This window comes from Oryctolagus cuniculus, chromosome 12 (assembly GCF_051225735.1).
Source record: "Oryctolagus cuniculus isolate XC-2025 breed Fujian yellow rabbit chromosome 12, ASM5122573v1, whole genome shotgun sequence".
NCBI lineage: Eukaryota > Metazoa > Chordata > Mammalia > Lagomorpha > Leporidae > Oryctolagus > Oryctolagus cuniculus.
This window is the reverse complement of record NC_142878.1, coordinates 22,652,689-22,678,119: the sequence shown is the minus strand read 5'-3', so window position 1 is coordinate 22,678,119 and position 25,431 is coordinate 22,652,689. Positions and strand designations below refer to the sequence as shown.

Sequence of the window (25,431 nt, the reverse complement as noted above, 5' to 3'; positions counted from 1 at the left end):
TCCTGGAGCAGAATCAAGGAATGAAGAATCAAGATGGCTGAATACAGAGCCCTTGCACTTACCTCCAATGGATCGAGGAACCAAAACAAGGAAAAGGCCACATTTCCAGGAGATAAACCGAGGGCAAACTTCATAAAGAAGTGAAGTGAAGTGAAGAGGATATGGACTCCAAAAGTCAGCAGACTGTAGCACCTACCCAAGTTCCACAGCTAGAGTGACTTCCAGGTGCTCTGTGGGTCCAGGGTTATTACATCTTGCCTAGAAAAGACAAAATAGAAGACCTCTTGAATCCAAGATAGAAGATGTGATTTAAAAAAAGACACAATGGGGGAATGGTGCCAAGTCCTCACCTGGTATGGGCCCACCTATATTCACTATTTTCTAAAACTACAATACCCATGATCACATCTGACCATTTTGCCCTTTAATATTATATTGAAAACTAATGTTTCAAATTTTTTCAGGATTTTTAAATTTGTATTAAATCCTTAGGTTCTATGCAAAATTAATTTCTAGGCACAGAGAAAGAACCTGAGGCACCTTAAACTAGGCAACCACTTTGGAGCATGTTTTTAAATTGTTTGTTTTCAGCTGAACACTGAATGGACACCTTCCACAATCTGTTTATTCCTCTGATCTACCTTTTCTTCTTACATATATGAGGGGATTTCAGTTGTGGGAAATGGAATTAAGAAAAAATGAATTTCAATGGCAGCAGTTAAGACACCACTTGAGACACATGCATCCCAGAGGGCCTGAGTTCAAGGCCTGGCTCCACTTTCCATACCAGCTTCTGGCTGATATTCAACCTGGCAGTAAACAAGTGATGGTTCAATGAATATTATGGAAAATAAAAACACATGGATTTCAAAATTGCTTTATACCAAAATAAATCCATATTCTAAGTTCCATTTTTTTAGAAAATATATGTATTTTATTTGAAAAGCAGAGTTACAAAGAGAGAAGGAAGGATAGAGAGAAAGAGAGATCTTCCATCCACTGGTTCACTTCCCAAATGGCCTCAATGGTCAGGCTGAGACAGGTGGAAGCCAGAACCAGGAACTTCTTCCAGGTCCCTCAAATGGGTGGCACAGGACCAAGCACTTGGGACATATTCCACTGCTTTCCCAGGCACAATAGCAGGGAGCTGAAGCAGAAGTGGGGCAGCTAGGACTTGAACTGACATCCATAAGGGATACTGGTGCTGCAGACAGTGGCTTAACTTGCTACAATATAACACCAGCCCCCTAAATTCCTTTTTTATATTTTTTATGTGTTAATTCCATTTTTCATAAATTACTGGATATATCGCAGACATATTTGAGAAAATCTTCCCATAAAGTTTCTCTCAATTCACATTTCTATCATATATTTTTCAAATTAAATTGTGTATCTTTTATTGGTAGATAGAAAATTACTCCATAATTTTTTAAAAAAAAAGGAAGAATCGGGCCGGTGCCGCGGCTCACTAGGCTAATCCTCCGCCTAGCGGCGCCGGCACACCGGGTTCTAGTCCCGGTTGGGGCGCCGGATTCTGTCCCGGTTGCCCCTCTTCCAGGCCAGCCCTCTGCTGTGGCCAGGGAGTGCAGTGGAGGATGGCCCAGGTGCTTGGGCCCTGCACCCCATGGGAGACCAGGAAAAGCACCTGGCTCCTGGCTCCTGCCATCGGATCAGCGCGGTGAGCCGGCCGCAGCGCGCCAGCCACGGCAGCCATTGGAGGGTGAACCAACGGCAAAAGGAAGACCTTTCTCTCTGTCTCTCTCTCTCACTGTCCACTCTGCCTGTCAAAAAAATAAAAAAAAAAAAGGAAGAATCCTGACTAACCCAATGTTAATGATGATGAAAGCCACTGCATAAATTGTTCCTTAGCATTTTTTTCTTAAGATTTATTTATTGTTTGAAAGGCAGCATCACAGAGAGAGAGGGAGATCTTCCATCTTCTGGTTCACTCTCCAAATGGCCACAATGACCATGTTAGGCCAGGCTGAAGCCAGGAGCCAGAAGCTTCTTTCAGGCCTCCCATGTGGGTACACAGGTCACCCATGAGGGATGCCAGTGTCACAAGTGGCGTCCTTAGCATTTGAAGACCAGGTTATACAATCACTTTCCTGAGGATACTGTTCTTACTACCAGCCTCCTGCAGCTGCAAAATGTCATAGCTATCACTTCCTAGACTAATTTCAACACTATTTTCTAGAAGTCTTATACTGTTTCTTTGGCTGGTTTTCTCCAAGCACTCTGCTACTTCAGTGAGGTTCTTCCATGGAAATAAGGAAACAAGATTCGAAGACTAAAAAATTTCAAATTCTATAGATCAGATGAAAGAATGTGTGGTATTATTTAAGCTCCTTTGACTACGAAGCCCAACTTTCAGGGAGCTCCTCAAAGAATTGTCATTTCTGTGCACAGAAATCACTTTGAAAACTCTGGCTCAAATACACTTAATAGAAAAGCTGGAATCCCTTCTAGATGGTTAAAGGATCAAAGCATCAACTGCCTGCATGTGAAGGGGAGAATCCAGCTGAAGAGAGTAACAGAAAAAAAAAAAAAAAAAAAAAAACAGGTACAGCTTGAAATCAACATAAAGCAGCGAGGTCAATGACGCTTACCTGGATGGTTAGAACTGAAGTCTCTAAAGAATTAACTGGCTTTCCCAGTATTCGACCTGTCTAGTAACACCCATTTTAGATGAAACAGAAGGTGAAAATCTGAGGTAAACTTATAACATTACTACAAGCAGTTGGAATCTTATTCTCATGGAGAACTAGCGATCTGTTAAACCATATCTGGGGTCCAGAACACAGACCACCAATTCCAACAGTTTCACAGTTCTCTTAGGGAAAGCATCTGTAGAAACTGGGTGGGGAAGGCTGAGGCAGGGCTGCAGGGGAGGATGGGCAGGAAGAGGAAAGTCTTATTTTTTGTCCTGTTTTCAAAGTAAGAGATGCCAGCATGACATGTGCCACATTCTCAATGTGTCTGTCCCATGATTTTTTTGTATCCCATAATGATCTTTTAGGAGCATGATCTCTTACATCTCCTGTACTTGGTTCTTTTTTCTCTTGCTGGCTGCTTATTCTTCCAAATGAAACTTCAGGAAAATTCAGGTTCATGACAGAAGTCTGAAAGCCTTTTATTGTACAGTCTTGGATGCTTAATTAACTGGTTCTGTGTACTAAACGTTCTTTACTTCAGTTTCTTCTTTTACAATAAAGGAGGTGAACCAGAAGATGATCTCTCAAATCCACTCATCCCTCTGCACTAGGAGAGCTCTTGCTGATATTGAGACAAGTCCTAGCAAAAGAAGGAGACAACTGCTACACTTCCATGCTCTCCTAAGGAGTGCTGGAACCAGAGGGCAGCCATTTCTCTGTGCTGATGCCCTTTGTATACACTTCCATTACTACACCCAGTAAGTCTGTGTTCTTAGAGTGCTTTTACCCAATCCTATTTTAAGAGGTAATACTCAGATTCAGTATGGCCTGGCGGTCAAGCACGCACCTCTGGTCCTACTGGTTTTAACCTGGATCCAGCCACTTAACAAGCTGTGTGGTCTTTGGGAATTCCTTTATGTTCCCTATGCATCTTTTCCTCCATCTGCAGAAAAAGGATAAAAATAATATTTATTAACTTGTGATGCATTTAAACAAGTACAGAGCATATAAAACAATGATAGTAGCATTAGCATATTTTCAGCAACCAATATGTATTAGGTGTTCAGTAAACAGTTGAATATAAGTTGCCCAAAGTCAAAGGTTGCATGGAGATAGACTGATTATAAATACAAACACACAAGCACACACATACAAATACAAGCAGGCTTCAAAGAACTTGTGGGAAACTTTCTGAAGTCTTCTTGTATATATAATTTGTGGGAAAAGCAAAGTTGATTAACAGTCCATGCCAGTATGAAAATTACAGGCAAGAGGGGAAAGTAAGACACACATTTGAGTAACTAAAACACTAGATAGACTCTGATCAATACACTATAAGAAAAACCAACATGTAGCAATAGTCAGAGAAGGAAGTACAAATGACTTTCAACTTGGATCTACAAAGACTTGGTGTCTGAGGTGACAAATCATTCAATACAACACAACTGTGTTCACATAGTCACAGCAACTGTTCTATCTTCTCCCTCCTGGAGATCAGAATTATTTTTTTAATCATTTTCCACAGCACATAGAAATTGGGATTTAGAGTCAAACCTGTATCTTGTTTAGGGCTAATAACTTCAATTCCAAGTTACATTCTGAACAACAAGGCCAGGACATGGGTATTCCCAAAGGGTGGTCTGCGGCTCTGCGCAACCAGAAACCTGCTGCTGCCAAGCACCAGAGGCATATGCATGAGCGTAACACCAGGAGAGCAGCCAAGGCCCACTTGGGCTGCTTTTATTGTTTGTCTAAAGTGGATGTTTTCCCAAGCAAACTGCACTGTGTTCCAAAAGGAGATCCATCATACTTGTCTTTGCGGTTGCAGAGCAGGAATCAAACTGATGGGGTGTCAGAGGCCTGGGCCAAAGGAAGAGTTGCTCCAAACCAGAGGCTCCTCCCTTTGCCTGGTCCTTTTCAAGAACAAGAAAATCTTTGGAATGAAAATGTACTGACTGACCTTGAAAGAACTCATCTCCAGGGTCTAACTCTCAGGAAGCTTTGGGAAACCCAACTCAACCACTGGGAACTCTCCCTGGGACTACAGAGAGTCCAGAATCAGGTTACTTCTGTCTCACAACACACAAGAATTCTCAGCTTTGGAGAATGAAGTCATTTTTCAGGAGTCTGGTACATTCTGGAATATACAGCCCAGATTTCCAACCCCAATAAATATATGTAGATGGAAACGAAGTCAGAACACTCCTAAATGCAACACAATTATTGTTAAGCATTTTTGAATAGTAAATATATGAACTCTTCATATTTAAGCAAAAATATTTACCTGTTCTTAAAAGTTCATGGGTAGGAGGCCAGCATTATGGTGCAGTGGGTTGAAGCCCCAGCCTGCAGTGCCAGCAACCCATATGGGTACCAGTTCAAGTCCCGGCTACTCCACTTCTGATCCAGCTCTCTGCTATGGCCTAGGAGAGCGTAGAAGATGGCCTAAGTGCTTGGGCTCCTACACCCACATAGGAGACCTGGAAGAAGCTCTTGGCTTCAGATCAGCTCAGCTGTGGCCATTGCGGTCATTCAGGGAGTAAACCAGCAGATGGGAGACCTTTCTCACTGGCTCTACGTTTCCCTGTAACTCTGTCTTGTAAATAAATAAAATAAATCTTAAAAAAAAAGTTTGTGTGTGTGTGAGGTGTAAACTAGCCCTATGCTTGTACTTACAATCCTTGTTTCCCAGTGTCTCAGATACCACAGAAGGTTGATCTCAAGAGCAAATCTGAGTCAAGTATAGAATTTTAAGACACTGCCAGAGCACTATTCCCTAAAGATAGTCAGGATCTTCAAAGTGCACAAATACCATTCCTTCCTCTTTTAATGCTTCTCTGATCTTCCTCCAAGATGCCTCAGAGGGGTTAGTTTTAGGTAGCATCTCCCCAAGCTGCTCCTACTACTGTTTCTTAAATGATTTTATTTATTTAATTGAAAGAATTACAGAGAAAGAGGGAGAGAAAGAGAGAGCTCTTTCATCCACTAGTTCATTCACCAAATGGCCCCAATGGCCAGGGCTGAGCTTGGACACAGCTAGGAGTCAGATACCAGAAGTTTTTATCTGTGTCTTCCAAATGGGTAGCAGGGGCTCCAGCACTTGGGCCATCTTCTTTTGTTTCCCCAGGTACATTAGCAGGGAGCTGGATCAGAAGTGGGGCAGCTGGGACTTAAACTGGTGCTCATACAAGATGACTGTGTTGTAGGCAGTGGCTAAATCAGCTGTGCCAAATGCTGCCCCTCCTGCTACAATTTCAACACATTCTTGTCTACTTCCATACCATCCTGAATGTGCTTGATCTCAGCATATTCCTTATCCCAACTCTCATCATCTTCTCTGACATTTTCAAATGGGATGATGCCTTTGTCTACAGAAGCACTGAACTCCATAACTAACAAAGATGAGAGTCTCTGCCTCAACCCAATACCCTCTCCTTGGCAACAATTTTTCTGGCTCTTTCTCCTTGGACCTAGAACCTATACTAATGTCTATTTCTTAGGGGTATAACCTTATCATTATCTCATCTTCATCATCTAGTTCTTATTGATCACTCTGTGCCAAGAACTGTGCTAAACATCATATGAATGATTTTATTTAATCCTTACAACAATGCTGCAAGTCAAATATTACTGTCCTTGCAAACTAACTTTCTAAGCTCATCTTCAGAGATAACTAGTCAAATTCTACTATTAAGTATCTTCTTTGTCCCTTTTCTTCAATCTACTATGATTGGTTTCTGTTTTCTTGTCACTTGTTTAAAACAATTTGCATGAGGTCAGCAGTGTGGCATAGCAGTTTATAAAGTTGCTGCCTGTGATACCAGCATCCCATATGGGTACCAATTCATGTCCCAGATGCTCCATTTCTGATCTAGTTCCCTGCTAATTTCCTGGGAAAAAGTAGTGGAAGATAGCCCAAGTATCTGGGCCCCTACCACCCATGTGAGACAACTGGATGAAGCTCCTGGCTTCTGGCTTTGGCCTGGCCCAGCACAGGCCATTTCAGCAATCTAGGGAGTAAAACAGTGGATGGAAGATATCTCTCTCCCTCTCTATAACTCTGACTTTCAATTAAATAAATACAATTTTAAAGACAGATAAAATTATTCACACAAATGTATCTCACTAAAGCTGTTCCCTGTCTGACCCTCCCTCATTCCCTCCAACACACATGCACTCTTATCCTTGCAGATCCTTGAACTATTTAAATTCTAGTAACATCCTTCTTTAAAAAAAAAAAAAAAAGGTTTATTTATTTGAAAGTCAGAGTTACACAGAGAGGCAGAGAGAGGTCTTCCATCTGATGGTGCACTCCCCAATTGGCCACAATGGCTGGAGCTGTGCCCATCCGAAGCCAGGAGCCAGGAGCTTCTTCCGGGTCTCCCACGTGGGTGCAGGGGCCCAACAACTTGGGCCATCTGCTACTGCTTTCCCAGGCCATAGCAGAGAGCCGGATCAGAAGTGAGGCAGCCAGGTCTTGAACCAGCGCCCATATGGGATGCTGGCCCTTCAGGCCAGGGCGTTAACCCACTGCACCACAGCGCCAGCCCCATAACCTCCTTCTTATCACCTTGGAAATCCAAACAAACTAGGCTCCTTCCTTCCATTCCTGTGGTATTTAGCTGCTCCAGTATATAGTTCTCAGCAAAGGTATCTGAACTGTCATTCAAAAATAAACAACCATCTCAAGCTTCTCTCCAAACTGATAAGATACTATTTTCCAAAGATCAGACACAACTATCTTTAATCTCCCTATATTTACATCTATGAATTTTAGGAAAACACATAAATTGTCCATGAGTTCAAGATTCCGTAGATACTGCTACTTAAAAAATACTGGGAGAGAGGGGAGGCTGGTGCTGTGGAATAGTGGGCTAAGCCTGCAGCATCATACACTAGCATCCCATATGGGCACCACTTTTAGTCCCAGTGGCTCCTCTTCTGATCCAGCTCTCTGCTGTGGCCTGGGAAAGCAGTAGACTATGGCCCAAGTTCTTGGGCCCCTATATCCACTTGTGAGACCCAGAAGAAGCTTCTAGCTCCTGGCTTCAGACTGACCTAGCTCCGGCCGTTGCAGCCATTTGGGGAGTGCATCCAGCGGATGTAAAACCCCTCCACCCCCACTCTGCCTCTCTGTAACTTTGCCTTTCAAATAAATAAATAAAATCTTGAAAAAAACTCGGTGATTTTTGAAAATGAGTTGATCAAAAGAAATACTAAGTAACAGTACAGATGATAGCAGATATGGCACAAAAATTATAAAGATGATAGTCAAACTATGTAAACTATTACGATATCTTGTTCTGTCAAAAAGGAAATGATCCCCAAATTCCTAATTAAATTCCCCCTTTCTCAATCTTTAAATCCTTCTACTTTACCTATTATCCAATATCACCCTCTAACTTCCTAGTTCTTCAAATTGATAATCTTCAAAATATCATGCACCTTTCTACTTTCTGCATTCTTTATATTTAGTCTATCTCCAAGTTTTTGCCAGATCTTCTGCAATAACATTTTTCTACTTATCTCTTCGTTTTTAATCCCATAGCCAAAATTCCAGTAAATAAGCTGTTGACACAACCTCTTAATCTGTTTTCCAGCAAAACTTCTTTAAAAGTCATTTTAAATCATATGCCTAGTTTAAAAAACTCAACAAAAATGTGCAGCAGCACAGAGGGAGACTGCTCCTTCCTCCAGTCTCTGTGTCATTATAGTTGGAACTCCACTTGCACATAGGCTTATTAGCTCGGCAGGGAAGTTTGCCAGGTAAGGCTGAGTCAAACTTCCAACAATAACAGCAGGACAAGTCACACTGCCTCCCTCTTCCAAAGACATGTTCTCAGCTTGTTTGCTACCTCCTGCCTCTATCATGCATGTATCCACACCCACCTCCCTGAGAGACCTCCTCCTCTACCACTTGCTAAGAAGTTCAGACTGATACTCTCTCTTCTAAGTTCCTCTAATTCCCAACCTTCTACCAACCTCTGTCATTGCATGCTGGGGAGCTCCTAAGTGACTGGGTGTCCTTTGTCTTACAACGACATCATTTCTTCCAAAGTTTTCAGATGAGGCTGCTGCTACCTGCATTCCAATCCAACCCTACCCCATCTCCCACTCCAGACCTTCAAATCACGATTTGGCTCCACAGTCACTCATCAAATTCTTCCACTGAAGTCTCTCTATCCACTTGCCCCACCCTCCCCTGAAACCCAAGCCCTCCTTTGCTTTCATGACATTCATTATTCTGATTCTTCCCTTTCTTACTCTGATGACTTCTTCTCTGTCTTCTTCCCTAATTACTCTTTCTTCTTTGTTCCTCAAATTCACATGTCCTTCATAATTCTGTTCTGGCTCCCTTTTTTATTTTCTCAAGTAACAAATGTCATCTATTCATTAAACCTAATCATTAACTCTACACTGATTATCTGTAGCTCTGACACTTTTACAAAGCTGATCAGTTCCAACCCTGTGTACTTCTGGCATCTAAATAGGTCATCAGTTCCACTACTGGCAAAACATCTTTCTAGTCAACCTAGTTCAAATTTATCCATAATTACCACATGCTACGTTCCCATTCCAGGCCAAATCTATCAATCCTTATCAATATGTTTTTCTTGCTTCATCTCTCAACTGGTCCCTTTCTTTTTTATTCAGGTCCTTGTGAGGTGAATATCATTATTCCCATTTAACAGGTAAAAGTTTGGAATTTAAGTAACTTTTAAAATTTTATTTCAGTTACATATCTTCTATGAATTTCTCAACAGTATATATATACCATAATTTCTTTATCCAGTGAACAGTTGATGGACATCTTGGTTAATTCCATATCTTAGCTATTGTGAATTGTACTGCAATGAACAGGGGGGTACAGATAGCACTTTCATATGCTGATTTATTTTGGTTTGGGTAAATTTCCAGAAGTGGGATGGCTGGATCATTAGGTAGGTCTATATTCAGATTTCTGAGGCACCTCCATATTGTCTTCCGTAGTGGCTGCACCAGTTTACATTCCCACCAACAACGGTTTCGTGTATCTTTTCCCCTAGATCCCTGCCTGAATTTGTTAAGTAATTTTACCACTGTTACAAACCTAATAAATGACAGAGACAGGATTAAAATCCAAGTTGGTTTTAGACCAGAACCTGGGCTTTTTCTCTCATCAATCTGCTTCTTTAACAAAAGAACATTAATCGGACAGGTATTTAGCACAGTGGTTGAGACAGGTAAGAAACCACTTGAGATGCTTGCTTCCCATACTGGACTACCTAGGTTCTGTTGCTACCTTCATTTCTTATTCCAGCTTCCTACTTCTGTGCACCCTGGGAGGCAGCAGGTTATGGTTCAAGTATATAGGTCCCTGCCACACATCTAGAAGACCTAGATTGAGCTCTGCAGCCCTAGCTGTAGTGGGCATTTGGGAATTAAGTCAGCGGATAGAAAACATCTTTCTATCTCTCTACCTTTCAAATACATAATTAAAAAAAAAAAAGAATCATAGGGACTGGCACTGTGGCACAGTAAGTTAATCCTCTGCCTGTAGCATTGGCATCCCAAATGGGCACTGTTTTGAGTCCTGGCTGCTTCACTTCCGATCCACTTCTCTCTATGGCCTGGGAAAGAAGTGGAAGATAGCCCAAGCACTTGGGCCCCTGCACCTGCATGGGAGACCAGTAAGAAGCTCCTGGCTCTGGATCATCTCAACTCGAGTCATTGCAACCATTTGGGAAGTGAACCAGCAGATGGAAGACCTTTCTCTGTGTCTTTTCCTCTCACTGTCTGTAACTTTACCTCTCAAATAGATAAATAAAATCTTAAAAATAAAAAGAAACAAAAATATAAACAAAGGGGCCAGTGCTGTGGCATAGTAGGTTAAGTCTCTGCCTGCAGAGCCAGCATCCCATATAGGAGTCCACTCATATTCTGACTGCTCCTCTTCTGATTAGCAAATGGCCTGGAAAGGCACTGGAGGATGACCCAAGTGCTTGGGCCCCTGTACCCACATGGGAGACCTGGAAGAAGCTCCTGGCTCTTGGCTTCAGATCAGCTCAGCTCCAGCTATTGTGGCCATTTAGGGAGTGACCCAGTAGATGGAACACCTCTCTCTCTGTGTCTCTCCCTCTGTCTGTCTATAACTCTGCCTCTCAAATAAATAAATAAATCTTTAAAAAATAGATAATACACAAAAGAATATTAAAATGTTTAAAATTAGAAATGTTTCCATTTATATAATCTTTCCTCTTCTATGAAATATTTCAATAATCATTAGAATGCTTACGTCAAAATGTCAACTCTTACACACAAATATAAGTTACAGAAGCAACTTAGGGTAAGGTTGGAGAAAATCAACTTTGGATTGGTACCTTCCCTGGGTTCTACTGCCAGTTGCACACACCAGTGGTATAATCTTTGGTAAAATCTCTGACAAATTACCCAACCTCTCTTTGCCTTGCTTTTCTTATCTGTAATCCCAGTGTTTACCTTCTATGGTAATTGTGAGGCATCCATGAAATCTAATGTGAGCAAAGCACTTGACTTATACTAACTGCTCAAAATAAGTAATGTAAGGTAGACATCTGGCATAGCAAGTTATGCTACCAGTTGGGATGCCTGTATCCCGTAAGGAGTACCTGGCATTGAGTTCACTCTGTTTGCAATCGGCTTCTTGCTAATACATCTGGGAGGCAGAAGATGGTCCAAGTACTCGGTTCCTGTCATCCACATGAGATCCAAATGGACTTCCTGGCTCCTGGCTTCTGCCTGGCCCAGCTTTGACTGTTGCAGAAATTTGGGGAGTAAACTAGGAGATGGGGGGCCGGCACTGCTGTGCAGCAAGTTAACCCCCTTGTCTGAAGCACCAGCATCCCATCCAGGTGCCGGTTCAAGACCCGCAGCTGCTCCACTTCCAATCCAGCTCTCTGCTGTGGCCTGGGAAAGCAGTAGAAGGTGGCCCAAGTCCTTGGGCCCCTGCACCCACGTGGGAGACTGGAAGAAGCTCCTGGCTCCTGGCTTTGGATTGGCACAGCTCCAGCTGTTGTGGCCAATTGGGGAGTGAACCATTGGATGGAAGACCTCTCTTTCTCTCTGCCTCTCCTCTCTCTTTGTAACTCTTTCAAGTAAATAAATAAATCTTTAAAAAAAACACTAGGAGATGGAAGATATTTCTCTTTCACTCATTCACTCTTTTAAATAAATAAATCTATAAATACATAAATAATAGATGTTGTAACACAACTCATACATTTAGCTATGGAGGAGTGAGAAAGGAAAGTGGGCTATATCTCTCATGACTTTCTTAGGTAGGTGATATCTACTGTGCAGGGAATAGCTCTCTATGTTTTTGGAACAGATCCAAAAAAATCAAAATACAAAGTTCCTAAACATACTAATTAGCAATATGCATATTTGACTCCTATATCTGATATTTTGTTCTGCGTTTTCATTGTATACAATCTAGACACAAATAGGATATATCCAATAAATGTATTAAACCTAAGACCCCTATAACTAATAAGTGATTAAAAGTTAATATCTGACTGAACTGTATGACTTGAGGAACTAATCTCCAAGGTACTTATAAATAATTAGTTATAATTCAAATGAACCTAAAGTCCAATGAGCAAGTGAACAGTATAATCTAATTTTGTAACATAAGCCCTATCCTCTCCCCAATTCAAATCTTAGTCTGAATACTTGATGCCATGTTTCTTCATTTCCATCCAAATTGGATGACTTTTCTCCGCTCACCAACAGCCTTCCCCTCTCCCTCAGCATTCATCTTCAATGTGTATTACACTCATTCTACATCATAGTCAGTAGCCATCTCCCATACCCATCATTAAAAGCTCCATACCTATCATTAACTCACTTTTCAGACTCAATACATCTTCCCATTTCCCTCCCCATTAAGTATGAACTGCCTGCCAAAGACCAGGTCCAATTTATCATCTCCTTTTCTCCACAGCCTCTGCTTTATTTTAGCCAACCTCCTTATTAGTGTGTGATCGTTTCCTTATCCATTTATAAACACTCTAGTACAATCCACCCGAGCTGGCCTGTCTCCTTCAAAGATACAACAATTCCTCTTCCTCTACAAAGTCCTGCAGCATCATTAAGCAAAACATGAGAAAATGTTTTTTCCTCACCCCATGTATCTGTCCACCTGAAACTAGAAACACTTCACTCAGCAATTCATCCAAATACTGATTTCATAAATTTGCAAATTACCATTTGACCGTCACATCACCAATTATTTGTTGTGGCATATAATCTTCTGTTATGAAATTATCTGGGGAGAGTATAACCTATTTTAGGCAGTGTACATCTAAGGCTTATTTCTTAATACCTCCTAACTCTGCAAGGCACGAAGTCATCCTCAGAGAGATGTTTTGTCAACTTCTGAATAAGGGTTTGGGGTCTGGACATGGCAGGAAGAATAAATGCCACAAAGTGGTATTCATGCACTATATATAACTGAATAAAAAGCAAAGTTTCCCAAAATATCCTTTTTTTATTTTTTGACAGGCAGAGTTAGTGAGACAGAGAGAGAGAGAGAAAGGTGTTCCTTCCATTGGTTCACCCCCAAAATGGCCGCTACAGCCAGCACGCTGCACCGATTCGAAGCTAGGAGCCAGGTGCTTCCTCCTGGTCTCCCATGTGGGTGCAGGGCCCAAGCACTTGGGCCATCCTCCACTGCCTTCCCAGGCCACAGCAGAGAGCTGGACTGGAAGAGGAGCAACTGGGACAGAATCCGGCGCCCCGACCGGGACTAGAACCCAGTGTGCCGGCGCCACAGGCAGAGGATCAGCCTAGTGAGCAGCGGCGCCGGCCAAAATATCCTCTTTAAAAAGAGCCACTTTGTGCTTAAGCTTTTGTCAAGTATTTCACATCATGGGGATGCTTTCTCAATTATTTTACTCTAAACAGCAAATGCCACTGGATAGATGCAATCTCAGGACATTTAAATCAAACAACTTCATAAGTCAAAACAGCCTCGATCCATGTTTGTTTAGAAACTTGTACAAGTCATCTAATGTGGGCAGTTTAAAAAACAAATGTACCACAGATTTAGTCATTATTCCAGGGTATTTAACAATTCTAAATGTTGATATCATGTTACGAAGATTTTTTTAAAAATCTGTATTGTAGGGATCACAGGGTAATTTTATTTTACATACATACACACATATAAATGTATAATCCTAACACTGTGTAAATGAGTATTTGTGGCTGGGATGAAATTTTCACTAACAGTTTTATACACTCAGATTCAAAAAGTGAAGTAGAACTGAAGATAACATTCTTTAGAAAATAATATTAGATAGGGGCCGGCACTGTGGCATAGCAAATAACGCCGCTGCTTGCAGTTCTAGCAGCCCATACAGCTGCTCCACTTCCAATCCAGCTCTCGCTATGGCCTGGGAAAGCAGTGGAAGATGGCCCAAGTCCTTGGGTCCCTCCACCTGCATGGGAGACTGAGAAGAGGCTCCTGGCTCCTGGCTTCAGATCAGCATAGCTCCAGCCATTGCAGCCAACTGGAGTGTGAACCAGCAGATGGAAGACCTCTCTCTCTCTCTCTGCCTCTGCCGCTCCTGCTCTCTCTTTGTAACTCTGACTTCCAAATAAATAAATCTTAAAAAAAAAAAAAAAAAAGAATATTAGGCAACTCAAAACACAGCTCTGGTGACATCACAGGCTCTGATCCCTTCTTGGCTGTCTCCAAGATGTATGTAGAGTCCAAATAAAAATGATCTTGTCAGATGTGAGATTAAAAAAACTGGTCCTAAAATAGTATATCATTATCTGTAAGATGTGATTTTAAACATGTATGTCAAAGTAAGTGAATGAATCACATATAATAAGTAAACATTTAACTCATCAATATCTATTACATGACCACATTTAAGTAGCCAAGTGGCTTACTCTGGGATTATGTTTAAAGAGAAATGATGTCCCATCATACTCTGAGGTTGACCTTACACTCTGGCATCCATGGGCAGCATGAGTACACACGCCAATGTGGGTGGCACCAGAAGGTTAGGGTAGACAGATAGCTGGATGAGGGAATGGCTAAAGAAAAAAGAACAGTGACATATTTTCTTATTGTTTCACAGCAAGGTCACAAGAGTGTCCTGTACTAAGACAGACTAGGACACTCTGGTCTGGAGGACAAGAACTATTTCACTTTAGCTCATTCTGTTCTATTCCCAGAACGGCGAGTGCTCGCTGAGTATTATTCATTGATGCTTGGGATGTGCCATGAGAATGTTTACTGCAGCATCTTTCTAAATTGTTACATAACACAAAAGAATGGAGTTTAAAAAACACAAAAGGTGGAGAAATGCTCAGCATACTAAAATCATGCGTAATACGTATTTAACCCTCTTTACAATTTTCTCTAGCTAGTTGTTGAAACCCACTATTGGGCTTTTTCCAAGCTAAAAGGCCTCCTCTGGTTGAGCAATCTCAATGTATAGTCACATTTTGATCTGCAGCCAGCTGAAATTCTTGCATGAGGCTCCATGGCTGTCTGTTCCACCAAGACAAATAAGAACTGGCCCAACCCCTTTTTGAGTACATTGTTCATGGTGCTGAGCAGTGATTTTCCATATCTGACTGTCTTTGTGCTGTTCACCCCAGGAGGAAGGGTGAGCCTGGTTTATTGAGTTCTCATTTCTCACAAAGTAGCAACATCTGGAGGGCTGAGCAGTTTGTTGGCAAGTTCAGCCCAAAGGAATTCGGCCATGGTTCCGATTGGCTCTTATCAGTAGGTGTCACTAAAGACAGTTTCACAGACAGAAAAATAAATAAGCCAATTAAACAATGCCAAGAAAAGGCCATTTTATAGTCATCTCTGCTCTTTTTTACTGCGATTCCAACTGCAGAAGTTTCAAAATTCTAATTATTCCCTGGCCTTTTCCCCGCTGCTGCAAATGAATATTTTTCCATTTCCCAAATGCCTCCTTTTAGGGTTAGAGAGTGGGACATTTAATTAATATATTTATTTTGTAGTGCCTGACATAGCGGTTTAACAAAATGAAAACAGATGAAGATGCTTAATTCTAACGCTTTATTGCAATGAAGTGATAGCCAACTACTCATTTGCAAACAGGCTAATGAATGCTTCACCTGCTCCTTTCTCTCTACAATATGAAATACTTAACCTATGCACAGAGCAAGACCACTCACATCACCCCAACCATGCCTTTGTGTTCCCAAAGTGTGCAAGAATAGTAACTCTGGGACAGAGAAATGTGAGCACATATTTCTGCAGGGGTCACAGCGGGGAAGCCCAGGCCTCCTCCTGGAGAAGGGTCAGACTTGTAAATAGCAGCCACCACACTCACTGGCTTCAATTTTAGTGACTGAGGCTTTTCCACTTGCAAAGACACAAGGCAAGTGAAGAACTCTAAATTTGGTCTCCAAATCTAAGCAACACAACATCACTACCCATTAGCTACCTGAGAAAAATCAAGCTGGGGAACATTCAAGTTAGGGATTTCATTTGCAGAATGGACTGTGAACAATACTAGAGCATGGATGCTGTGCCAGCATATTTCAAGCACATGGTGGATTCCCCGGCAATGTTTGTTAAAGGAATGAGATAGCTGCTAATTCAGAATAACAATAAACTATTATTTAAGGATCTTATTTATGGTCTATATCACTCACTGTTTATGCTAAATTATGCTATGTTGGTGTTTAATATATGCTGGGTACAAAAGGGACTGCTTGTTTCCACGGCTGGGAATTATTTATACTCATGGCACTGTCATCTAGTGTTCAGGCTCAATATTGAATGACTAGTGTCCCTAATTTTCACCATGAACACTCTGCCCTGGCATCTTTCTGCAATTTTAGACTCACAAGTCCAAGTGACGTGATGTCATTTTCATTTATTGGATATAATTACTAAATTATGCAGGCCATAAATCCACATTCTTATATTTCCAAGAAAAATAGCTGTGAATTTAAAATTACATACTAGAACCCAGAAACCATTGGCCCTAGGATAGAATGCTCCCACATCCAGAGCGCTCCTACACATAACCCACTAAGACCTCTGTGAGAAGAATGTTAGAAGCCAACCTTGCACTCCTATTTCAGATTAAATTTCCAAATCCAAAACAAGACATATTCAGCTAAAAGTTGACAAAGGTAAGACTTACACACTTTAACAAATTTCATTATTTACAAACTACCAGAATACATAGCTTTTTTTTTTTTTTTTTGACAGGCAGAGTGGACAGTGAGAGAGAGAGACAGAGAGAAAGGTCTTCCTTTGCCGTTGGTTCACCCTCCAATGGCCACCGCGGCCAGCACGCTGTGGCCAGTGCACCGCGCTGATCCGAAGGCAGAAGCCAGGTGCTTCTCCTGGTCTCCCATGGGGTGCAGGGCCCAGGCACTTGGGCTATCCTCCACTGCACTCCCAGGCCACAGCAGAGAGCTGGCCTGGAAGAGGGGCAATCGGGACAGAATCCGGCGTCCCGACCGGGACTAGAACCCGGTGTGCTGGCACTGCAAGGCGGAGGATTAGCCTAGTGAGCTGCAGCGCCAGCCTTACATAGCTTTTTAATCAAATGTTTTTCGGAAACATTCCATCCTCTAGAAGGGTACAAGATGTCCACAACAGACATCCTCCAGCACACTTCTGATACTGCAGCTCACCTATTATCTCAGATGAGATGCATTTCTATGGAATTATACTTGGAACAGGCTTTTGCTCAGAAAACCCTTTGGATGTTAATTCTCCACACTTTTAAGAGTCATCCTGATAAAAAGTCATCCCTTTGTCAAGGTCAGTGACATGGTTTATCCAGATGAACCCAACTAGAGAAGAGAATTCAGTGAGGGTACATGTTGTCAGCTTGAACTAAACAATTTATAACAAACCTTGCTAGAAGCCCCAATCCTTAAAAATTCATTTACACAACATAAATCCACAAACACTGAAGACCTATTATGAACAGGACAGTTTGCCTTTTATCACAAGGGAGATGAAAATTAGAAACATTTCATCTTCAAGATCATCACACAATTGAAATAAAACGCAGGATGAGTGTCATGAAAGTGTCATGAAAGATAACCTCCATTAGAAGAATCAGGAAAGACTATTTAAAGAGGCTGCATCTGAAAGAAGCCTCGAAGAACACATCAAAACGCTGCTGAAGAAATAATTAAAACAGAGCAACACTAAGGAGAGCCAAGCAGAAACTGCAGAACACATTGGGGAATGCAGATACAAGGGGACTTGAAAGAGCTCATGGAAAATGGAAGTGAAAGATAAGAATTTTGGTGCAAAGAATTTTTTAAAATCCATGCATATGAGAGGCTTTCAGACAATTTGTGAAAAGGGACAGCATGTGGGACAGCAGGTTAAGTCACCAGCTGCAATGCCAGCATTCCATATTGGAGCACTGGCTCAAGTCCCAGCTGTTCTGCTTTTGATCCAACTTCCTACTACTGTGCTGGGGAAAGCAGAAGATGGTCAAAGTGTTTGGACCTCTGCCAACCACGTGGGAAATCCGGACAGAGTTCCTGGCTTCCGCTTGGTCCAGCTCTCACCTTGTGGCCTTTGGGGCAGTGAAATAGTAGATCAAAGTTTCTCTCTCCCTTCTCTCTCTCTCTCTCTCTCTCTCTCTCTCCCCCCACCATTCCCTCTCTCCCTGTCTTCCAAATAAATAAAATAAATCTTTTTTAAAAGTTCATGAAAACCATTATTTAAAAACTATGTAGGAATTTCAAATATTTAAACCAAAATATTCCATTCTATTTTCCATGAACTTTTTGGAATACCCTTGTGTGCAAGGAAGAATGTAGTTAGACTGAGTCTAAAACACAAACAGTTATCATTTTATAGGGAGCCTTGAAGGCAGATGAAGGATTTTGTATGCAAATCATTAGGGAAAGGGAAGCTACTAAAGCTGGTTGGATAGAATCGTTAAGATCAATCTCAAGCTTAAGGATAAATGTGACAGCAATGTCTAAGATGAGATACACAAAAGGAGTGAAGGTGGATCTGCTACAATATTACACCCATACAGATGTTAGGGCCTGACAAATTATAAACTTCAGTGAGCCTTGAAAGAAAGGAGCACAGAGTCAGAATCTGCAGAAATTTGCTAACGAGTTACACGATGGGGTAGACAGTGCTATTTAAGGAAAATCAGGGAGGAGACTCGGGTTCTGAGTTGATAACAGAAAGGATGGTGCTTCTGTTGTTGGAAATAAAGTCAGGAGGTGATGGAGCTTTCTCATGGATGAGAGTCAGAGATTAGACATAGTGAGTTCATACACCTTAGGAGCACACACAGGTACTTTGAATGGGTCTAGAATTTGGCCCTTGGGTTGTAAAGTTGGAATCCTCTAATCCAGAAGTAGCAGTAAAAGCCATGGAAGCTACTCAATCAGTAAGAGACAGTGGATAGGAAGATAACCTTCTACAATTAAGGAGGCAAAATGCTGGAAGATGGCAACAAAGGAGAGAGCAAGATATATATATATATATATATATATATATATATATATATATATATATGGAATCACAAAGATCTGGATTCAAATCCAGACTCTAGCTCTAAATAGCAGTGTGGCCTACAAGAACTTTTTTTTAAATAAAGATTTATTTACTTAGGTATCTGAAAGGCAGAGTAACAAGAGACAGAGACTGAGAGAAAGAGAGGAGAAAGAAAAAGAGACTCTTCCATCCACACGTTCACTCTCCAAATGTCCACAATGGCTGGAACTGGTCCAGACTAAAGCCAGGAGCCAAAAACTCAGTCTCCCATGTGGGTGGAAGGGGCCCAGGTACTTGGGTGATTTGCTGCTGCTTTCAAAGGTGCATTAGCAGGGAGCTGGGTCTCAAACCAGCACTCCAATATGAAATGCCAGCATTGAAAACAGAGGCTTAACCTGCTGCATCACAACACCAGCTCCAGGAGACTTGAGGATTACATGAGTTAAGTATACAAAGCAATAGTAAAATAAGTAAATATCCAGTTACGAACTAATTTAAAGAGATAATAAGACACTTTAGCAGAGAGAATATACAGATGGTAAATAAGCTCATGAAAATATGCAACTTAATTAGCCATTAGGGAAATGTAAATTAAAACCACAATGAGATATCACATCAGAATGTTAAAATAGAAACTATGACAATACCAAAAGCAGGCAAACTGCATAATTTATGTGTTATTGCTATAAGCAAGGACAACAATAAAGTCACTCTGGAAAACAGCTTGGCAGATTCTTAGGGAGCTAACTATGCAACTACCACATAACCTGGCAATTATAGTCTTGGACATTTATCCTAGAGAAATGAACACTTAGATGCACACAAAAATCTGTACATAAATGTTCATGTTCATATTATTCACAGGAGTCAAAAACTAAAAATAGCCCAGAAGTCCTTCATAGGTGAGTGGCTAGACAAACTACGGCATATCCACACCATGAGATATTACTCAGCAATAAAAAAAATACAAACTACTAACACTTGAAATAACTTGGATGAGTATTCAGAGAACTATGGTGAGTGCAAAAAAAAAAAAAAAAAAAAAAACCAATCCCCCAAAGTTACATACTTTATGACTCCACTTATATAACATTCTTGAAAAAAATAAAATGACAGAAATCTAGTAGTGGTTGCCGTGGTTAAGGAAAGAGCTGGGATGGGAAGTTGTGGGTGTAGCTCTAAAAAGGGCAAACTGAAGGATTCTTGGGGTGATGGAAATGATTTGCCTGGCTGTGATATGAATGATTCCACTGAGGACACTGTAAAAAGTGTACCTGCGATCTCTCTGCCCTATCTTATAGCTGCATGTAAATCTATGATTATTTCAGAATAAAAAGTTTAAAAGAACTTTCAGCTTCAGTTATCCTTCCATATTTGATGATGTCACTCCCCCTCTGGCGAAGGAATGACACTGGACCCTGCGCTGTTCTTTCTCCCTGACCCTTCCCGGATTTGCTGTCGCTCCCCCACCCCCACCCTGCCTCCGCGGAGGGGCGACACCCCCGCCGCTTCCCCCGCCTCTGCGGAGGAGTGGCACAACACCAGCTGGCTCTCTCGGGGGTTCCTCAGATGTTCCTCCTGCATGTGGTCTCTCTCCTCCTTTATAGTCCTCTTCCACCAATCCCGACTCTGCTGGCGTTCTCTCCCCACCACTGAGCACGCTGCTCTCCTCCAATCAGGGGCAGGATCAGCTCCTGCAGCTTGTTAGTCGAATTGGTGAGGCAGCTGTGCAGAAGTTGTTTACTCCCTCTCAGCGCCATGTGGTGGGAGATCAGATGCACAGAATTAGTCTTAATAATCTCAGTGGTCTAGTCCAGTCTTGGCAGTTTCAGTACTTATTTGTCCATAGTCTCAGTACTTATTTGTCTCCCGGGCGCCCCGCCATGTTGCGGGAGACGGGCCCTGCTCCCCACAGATGAGATTCAGAGGAAAATACCTAAGTTAACAAGATATTGGGGAGGATGGCGCTGTGGTGCAGTGGGTTAAAGCCCTGGCCTGAAGCACCGGCATCCCATATGGGTGCCAGTTCTAGTCCTGGCTGCTCCTCTTCTGATCCAGCTCTCTGCTACGGCCTGGCAAAGCAGTAGAAGATGGTCCACATCCTTGGACCCTTTCACCCACATGGGAGATGTGGAAGAAGCTCCTGGCTCCTGGCTTCTGATCAGTGCAGCTCCGGCTATTGTGGCCATCTGGGGAGTGAACCAGTGGATGGAAGACCTCTCTCTCTCCGCCTCTACCTCTCTCTGTAACTCTTTCAAAATAAATAAAATAAATCTTTAAAAAAAAAACGATATTGGGAAGAAAAGGAGAGAAGAAAGAAGGAAAGTATATAGGGAGAGAAGGAGGATTTGGAGGGAGAAAACAGAAATCTATCTTGCAAAAAGAGTGACAGGCCAACCTAAGGAAGAGGCTGGGCAAAAAAGCAGCAGGAAGAACAGCTAAGAGTTCTAGGGTTCTAGGAGGTGAAATATGACATATTTGATAATGGAGAGGAAACTATTTCCTTCCCAGCAAAAAGCATGAACTAACTTAACATGAACCCCCAAGAACTGCTCCTGGCACCAAGTCCCTAGAGAGTTTAAGAAACAGCGATGGCCCGCGGGGTTTCATTTTGCAAATTCAAAATTAAGATGAAATCTTCCTATCTGTTCCAGCACATGTGTGTTCTTGCAACACAATATTTATGAAGTGAATGGAGCTGATTAAATCCATTTTAGGGTTCAGGGATTTGCACAACCTAAATTCCTGGATCTCAGGGAACGGAGAGCTTTTATTTCCTTCACATATTTAGTCTTACTGACATCAATAGGAAGTTGTCAGTGATAAGGAAAACTTGGCATGGGGGCCTGGAAGTGGGGGGATTAGCTATTCAGAGTTGAGGATCCACCTGAACACAGGACTCTTCAGCCACCATTTTTATGAGCCCCCATCTGGGACTTCTATATGCAGATGGTAGATGTGAGAAAGCCTCCTTGAGAGGCTTCTCAGAGTCCATGGAAGTGATAGATGCTCGAGACAGGGCAAACCTCATCGTGGAGTCCAGAGGAAAAAAGAAAGGATAAGCCAACCACTGAATTAGAATCAATGCTGAAACTGAAGATCCTTACAAACACTAAGCCCAAATTCATAGCCAAACTTTACAAAGTAAAACACAATAGGAAATATTATTATCCTCTTGCAGATTCAGCTCTAGTAGACCCTACATGACATAATGGCAAGAATTTAGACTCAAAAATAAACAAATCAAGTTTAAAAGGAGCCAACGAAAGGTCCATGCAGCATACTATCTGCATGCTGGGTAACTCCCACTGGACTGGTTTTGTAATATTGTACAGACCCAGCAAGCCTCTGGGTGAGGAATCTCCAATGAAGCTGGACTTGTCAGGCTGTTTATTCCTCCTTATTAATATCAGACTGGAATTACAGTATCAAGCCAAATAATGATGTAAAACCCAAAAGGAGGAATGTTGCTAATTGCCAAATTTGTTATGGAATTATCACATTTTCTGTTTCAGTGCTAAGCTCTGAGAGATGCATGGAAAGAAAGTGCTCAAGGAGGTGTAGCTCAGTGTCAGCCACAAAGCTTGAGGTGGAAACTTCAGAAGGGAAGCACATAAAACTGGGACCCCTTTGAAGGGAACCATGGAAACAGACATACTTGCTATGGAGCACAATAAGAAGTAATTTCTACCTACAATTTTGAAGGCATATTCGATGTATAGAAGGCACAAATCTGGTTCCTCTCGGGATTTAGGCAAGTCTTTTTATTTATTAAGATTCACTCTGTCTTGACCTCCAACCTGTCACTGCCTCCTTTCTGCCTCTCATGTTATCTCACCTTGATGTAAATCAAAATACTGTCTTGCTGCACTGCTCGCATTTTATTTTAGGTGACTGAATAGTTTAACTTTGCTCACCACCGTTCTTAACATATGGAAGCAATTAATTCATTTTCTTTGCTATCATTAGGATGGAATCCTAGAATATTCTACATGTGATTCCATCGTAGATTGCCCTTAACTAATTATATACTATCTAACCCATTTTCTTAAAAGTAAAACTTGCAAGTTAAGAAATAAAGAATGGCCTTGCTTATAATAAACTCTGCATGCTACACTGTAATTTAAACTGTACTGTTATGTATGGTGAAGGACTGAAAGTTTAGAGTTACTCCCCTTGGCAAACATTTTTTTTTTTAAGGATTGCTTAAATAAGCAGTACAGAAACCAGATGTCATTTGGTAAGAGTATCTGAATGACCAAAAATTTGCTGTCTGGGTATTTTTTTCCTTTACAAAAACAAGAAAAATTCTTTGGATTTATATCATATTTAGCAGCTGTGAAACAGTGCAAACATCTGTTTGTACCTATGGGGAGCTGACCCGCGGGGCCCTCATCTCTTAATCACCAAGCATCAAGCCAGTCTCACATGCACAGTTTATTGTTTTCTTTGCCGCTGCCTCCCGCACTTCAAAGTTTTCATACGCTCATGTTCTATTGGCAGAATGGAGGAACTAATCCATTCATTATAAGACCAGATGATTAGAATTTTTTGACACATGATCACAGCATTCTCTCCACCCAGCCTGTGCCCAGAAACACAGTCACATTTGCCTCTAAATTCATTTTGGAGTGTCTACACTTACTCCAAATAATGCAAGATTTATGACCTCAGGCAAGACTGTAGTAGCACATACACTAGACTGCACAAGGCCCACAGTCACTATTTGAGGCCCCAATCTTTAAAAAGCCATCTTAAAATAATTTGTCTCTCTTTTTTTTATATGAGTACAGACATTATACTAACTCTTATTTTGGAGTTTTTCTTTTAGGATTTTGCTACAGTTTTTTTTTTTTTAAGAGAAAAAATAACAACAAAAAAAGCCTTACCACACTTGCACACCCAGGGAATATCAGCTTCTAAAGGCCAACATTTTTACTGCACTTTATAAATAGGGAAAGTACGCTGAATTGGAATCGAAGCTTGCCAGGTCAAATCAGCTGCTTTATTTATACATTTTTTTAATACAAAGTCTGCCAAACAAAGCATTCCTATTACAAAAAAAAAGGGGGGGGGGAATCAGCTTCATTTTTATATATTAAAATAACTAATTAAAACAAAGTCTCATTACAATGATTTCCATTATAAAGAAGGGATGGTCTATATGCCCATGTTACTTAAAAAGAAGATCCACTATAAAAATGCTATTAATAGGGAAATAAGCAATTAGCTGTGACAAGTGACTCAACATCAGTGAATGCTTTGGGGGGACCCCACTCCTGTAATAGATATTCTCTACAATGTGTGCTATCCACATTGCACTTGGCAAACAAACAGGTCACATTAGAGCTGCACTGTCTGTTACCATACTGAAGTCGTTCTGTTGCTTTCTCTGTTTAAAACATCCCAACTTCCCCACAGATCAGGAGGGAGAGAGATACACTCAACACATAAAAGCCAAAGGAATATCCAGGAACTTGAAGACAGACACTAAGGTGAAAACCACATGCACCACAACTCCCTTTTTATCCTGCTGAGTTCAAAGCGCTTATGTAACTTGACGACACACTAACAGAAAGACTAGGCCTTGGATTTGTCTCACTGCTATAAGCAATATGGTCTAATGTACATATTCTGACTCTGGGAGCAATAAAGCAAGACTAATTCCCAAGATACCAATAGGTGTCTGTGAGAAAAAAGGTTCCATGGTCGATTAAATTTGGAAAAAACTCATAGAATGCCTCTTTTTTGGATAAAGACAAGGTCTATCAGCAAGCTAAAGGTTCGAAAAACCACTGCAGTAAAGTCATCTCATATTAGGGCCAGCATTGTGGTGCAGCAGGCATCCCATATGAGTGCCAGTTTGAGTCCTGGCTGCTCCACTTCCAACCTAGCTCCCAGTTAATACACCTGGCAAGGCAGTGGAAGATGGCCCAAGTGCCTGTGCCCCTGCTGCCCACATGGGAGGCCTGGATGGAATTCCAGGCTCCCGGCTTCAGCCTGGCCCAGCCCTGGGCATTGCAGCATTTGGGGAGTTAACCAGTGAATGGAAGATCTCTCTCTCTCTCTATTTCTCTCTCCTCTTATTTCTGCCTTTCAAATAAATGAGTAAATCTTTTTGCAAAAAAAGTAAAAGCTATTTAGGGGGTGGAGAGGACCAGCACTGTGGCATAGTGCTCTAAGCCTCTACCTGCAGTGCTGGCATCCCATATGGGCACCGGTTCTAGTCCTGGCTGCTCCTTTTCTGATCCAGCTTACTGTTAT

General features: G+C 41.6%; 1 long non-coding RNA gene across 10 annotated transcripts in view; it reads right to left on the bottom strand.

Moving 5' to 3' along the window:
* LOC103351253 (uncharacterized) overlaps positions 1–25,431 on the bottom strand; it is a 338,339-nt gene that overhangs the window by 187,332 nt on the left and 125,576 nt on the right. For 7 of the 10 annotated variants that reach the window (XR_016217340.1, XR_016217333.1, XR_016217339.1 and 4 more), the window contains 2 exons: positions 3,502–3,597; positions 63–258 (listed from right to left, as the gene is read on the bottom strand). This is a non-coding gene — a long non-coding RNA (uncharacterized LOC103351253). The remainder of the gene's footprint in view (positions 1–62; positions 259–3,501; positions 3,598–25,431) is intronic. The other 3 variants (XR_016217335.1, XR_016217336.1, XR_016217334.1) reach the window with 1 other exon arrangement.